A 4,395-nucleotide genomic window follows, 5' to 3' on the forward strand; every position below is an offset into this window, starting at 1 on the left:
TGCAGATCGATCGAACGAGTAATATAGTTTATAAATTAGCAGCAGTTTCTTCTACTCATCTGGGATTGAAATATGAAGTACGTTTAGATAATTTGTTAAAAATTACTTTTAACTTATGTATTTAATCTCACTGTGTAGATTGAACAATTTTCCATGGAACTTCTACACAAGACTATGTCTTTCACGGTTTATGAAATGATACCTCTGGATAATAGTTTATTAACATCAGTAAGTATATAATTTTTTTAATTGTACACGGAGAAAAATGAGGCTCATAAATACATGAAATAATCCGTGAAAAAATGCATTAGATCTGTGTAGATTTAAGTAGATCTTACACTGAGAAAAAATTTATCTTCGGACAATCAAATTGGTTTTGTTAAATTCTATTAAGCTAAAAATTATTTGGGACAACTAAATTTTATTACGTCAATATAATCTATTTTATCATTTTTAACAAATGATTTAATAGACTCTATTTTGTTGACATTAATATTTCTCTCTCTAAGATAATAAAATCATTTGGTAGAGTTGAGAAAATATTTATTTAATGTACAACTAAACTATTTTGTAGTGCCAACAAATCCAAATATTAGAGCAAAATATTATTATTATAACTCTAATAACTATTAATTAGACACAAAAAAATATATTCATTTAGAGTAAATATATATATTTGTTCGAGGTTAATAAATATATATTTGAACCCAATGATTATTGATTCAAAAGTTATGGTGTTAGGCAGCAGCAGCGGGAGTAGTTCGGTGCTCGCCACTAGATCGCGCCCACCATTTGTGGTGTCCCTGGTAAGATACTTATTTCAGAGTTTGTATATTCGCCAGCTTGAAGCATCCTGGGATGGTTCGTCCGCTGAATATTTTTGACACTAATATATGGATATCCTGTATTACACTCTGACATAAATGTGTTTAATAATAATGTTTTTTCTGAACAATTTTTGTCATAGTACGAAAAAAAGTACGTGTGAGGGAAATAAATTATTTTTCTAATTATGCATTCATGTAACTGTTAAATAAATATTCTGTTATTTTAAAATAATATTTAATTATTATTAATAAGTCATTCTCTAAGGCTCACGAACATATTTCATTATGACTACTTTATAAGTTCTACAGGTAATCAATTTGATTTTATGCTTGCTACATAACGCATAATTATCTTTACTAAATATTTTATAGTTTCTAATAATTTGTTTTGTTGGTGAATTATACAATATTCAGTGAAAACAACCAAATATATGATTGGCAATGGGCAATCAAATCATTTTCTTGTCATAACTAAAATTTAGTTGTCAGGAGAAAATTTTTTTCTCAGTGTAGAAAACTCGTAGATCCACAAAGTCATCGATTATTTCTGATTGATGCATTCGGCTTGACCTTTTGGAGATTACCTATCGTACCTTTTACTTGGAACTGTCCAAGAAAAATATTCTTGATTCAAGAACTTTTTTTTTTTACGATTCGGAAATTCGAAATTTTCTTCCACCAAGTAAATAATTATCTTGAATCAAAATTTTACTTGTTTCAAGACTTTTTATTTCTTAATATAAGATATTTTTTTTAAGCAAGATACGTTTGTTTTTTGTAGCAATATTACATTTTTTTGTTCAAAGAAAATGAAATTTCTTGGAATAAGTACTATTCTTTTCACGCAAAACTTTTTGTATGCTCCAACCAAGGAAACTAAAGTTGCTTAAACCAAGAGAAAAATTTCTTGGGAGGGAAAATATTTATGGAAGAAGGGGAAGTCACCGGTGCTAGGCAGCAGCAGTGGGAGTAGTTCGGTGCTCGCCACTAGATCGCGCTTAGCTGCTTATAGTATCCCTGTTAAGAAATACATTTCAGAACTCTTATATTCCGAACTTGGAAATAATTTTGGGTCGGGTACTCCTCTGTTATTCGACAGCTATATTGTATCATACCATTAATGTAGTCCTCGTTTAAATTAAATAATTTATTAGAGTTTTAAACAATAATTGAAAAATTTTAAAAGATTTTAACTATTAAATAATTTATAAAATGTAATATAACTTATTATTTATACTAAGTTTCGTATAAAAATATGTTTTTCATACTTTATTATCACCTGTACTAAAAATGGTTTATTTTTTTCGGAAAAAAATTTTAAACTAATAAAACAATAAGAGTTTAATGTATTTTTAATCATAATTGAACACATTTTATACTAAACACAATATATAGTACATTGATTCTTCAACAAGCTTTACAATATTAATTATAAGGTCTTTGATTTAATGATATTAAAGTCAGCAGACATTTTATAAATTTTTCAAGTTTCTAAGAGATAAATTTTTATAAAAAAAAATTATCCCCAAATGTTCTTCAAGTTTTTTTAATTTTTCCACGTGCAAATTTTTAATTTATATTTATATAATTTATTTATTAAAAAAAACAAATTCAAACAGTCATCAGACGTCTGATAATTTCAAAGTCATTTAATTTAGGGGATTTTATTTGAATCTAGGGGATTTTACGCGGGCGTTCAGGGGAAAGTAGATGAGTCCATCTGGTAACACTGTAGTAGAGCTAGTACAGCTCGCGAGCCAAAACAAAGGACTTACGTCTACATTTACTTAAAATGAATTCCAAAATACTTTGAAACAAAACATATTAATACTAAACAGAAAAAATATCTTACCCTTTCTTCATTTCATTACAAATTACAATTCATAAAAATTTTGGGTATTTATTATTTGTGTTCTTACTTGATTTTTAAACGAACGGAACACATCGTTTATAGAAAAACGCATACACACTAACTAGTAAACGTCTATGTATTAAGGATTCGATCGGAACAACATCTAGACAGGGTGAGAAGGGGGTCAAAAGCTTTTTTTTGAGCCCCTCTGATATCTAATTTGAGTTAAAAGAAGACAATTACACATGAAAGGTACGGTAGATAATCTCCGAAGGTCGAGCCAAAAGTATGAATCAGAAATATAAATTCATATTTTATCAATTTTTATTTTATTTTAGGTTTTAAGTACTATGGTAACTTACATTATTATAATCTTTCAATCCGGTTACCACGCAAAAAATATACAATCTGGCGGCTATAATGTCAGCCAGAATGAAGGGTAGATTTCACAAAAGAAGTTTTACACATTTTAAACCTTCATACAAGTGATAAATGCTATTGTAAAATGAAAATCAACACAAGTAAGTGACCCGACACAAAAATTTTAGAAACGTATATGACGCCAACTATATATACGCTTACAAAACCTCCTATAGACAAAAGACACGTTTGTCAATGAAGTTATAACAGTATTATTTGAACCATATTTCATGAGCTACAACGTTCGTAGGACAGAATTTTATTATGACACATCATTCTGAAGTACGCTGAGATTAAATTCGCAGAATTCGTTTTTCGGTATCCTTCAGAATCTTCAAGGTCATCAAATTTTTACAAAAAGAATTTAAATGACAAAATTGGCAGCGGAATTGAAAGCTTATCACCGAGGATTAAGATGCTTTCAACAGAACTAAGTTGTGTCTTCTGGCTTAGAAATCGTTTAGAGATAAATCGGCCAAATGATTTTGAACATGGGAACAATTTGAATCACCTACAAGTTTTGAATCAATCGACTGGTTCAGCTCATCTTCGAGTATGATCAAGGTCATCGCCTAAACAACAAGTATACGGAATTTAAATTATAAGCCTTCTCGCGTGAAAATTGGCCGAAAATACACCAATAACGCTAAATTTATTCAAAATCATGCCGAAACTATAGAATTTTATTCAAAAGGCCTAAATTTCGCTGAAGCTGTAGAATGTTATTGGAAGAGATCACGAGTTGGCCGAAAACACGCTTAAATTTTATTAAATTGGCCGATAATTAACTTAGCCTATTTCCGGTTTTTTTTTAGGCCTAATTATCGGCTATTATTTGGCCTAGCTAGATTCCAGCTTTGTGTTCACTATCTGAGCCGTTCATTGGCCAAGAAAAATTAGTATTATTATTTTGGCTTGAAATTTGTTTCGTGGGTTATCCTGATGACAATGCGTCTTTTATTTAGAATGAGTCATGTATGCAGTTTTTATACGTTAAAATTGAGGAGTTCATTATGCTTTTAACCCTTCCTTACCCACGCTATGAGCGTGGCGCCGCCTTTTTTAAATTTTATTTTTTTTTCTCGTAACTACTTCAATTCGTAGTTTTGAAAAAAATTTAATTCTTTCTTTGATCTATTAAAAAATTTTTAATGCTATTTACATGCATAAAAACCCTTGGAAAATATTTTTACATTCTAAAATTCGAGACCGAGTTTGAGAAAGCGGCGCTCTGCCGCCCATCGTGGGTAAGCCTCCCGATCTTTTTCAAACTGCGCTGTTGCCAACTTTCTTTGC

The 4,395-nt window shown here is 29.9% G+C and overlaps 1 long non-coding RNA gene across 1 annotated transcript; it reads left to right on the plus strand.

The window, feature by feature from the left end:
* Positions 1–4,395, plus strand: LOC130673144 (uncharacterized). The gene is made up of 3 exons (XR_008990840.1): positions 1–77; positions 139–228; positions 3,018–4,395. It is a non-coding gene; the product is annotated as an uncharacterized LOC130673144 (long non-coding RNA).

This window comes from Microplitis mediator, chromosome 8, assembly GCF_029852145.1.
Source record: "Microplitis mediator isolate UGA2020A chromosome 8, iyMicMedi2.1, whole genome shotgun sequence".
Classification (NCBI taxonomy): domain Eukaryota; kingdom Metazoa; phylum Arthropoda; class Insecta; order Hymenoptera; family Braconidae; genus Microplitis; species Microplitis mediator.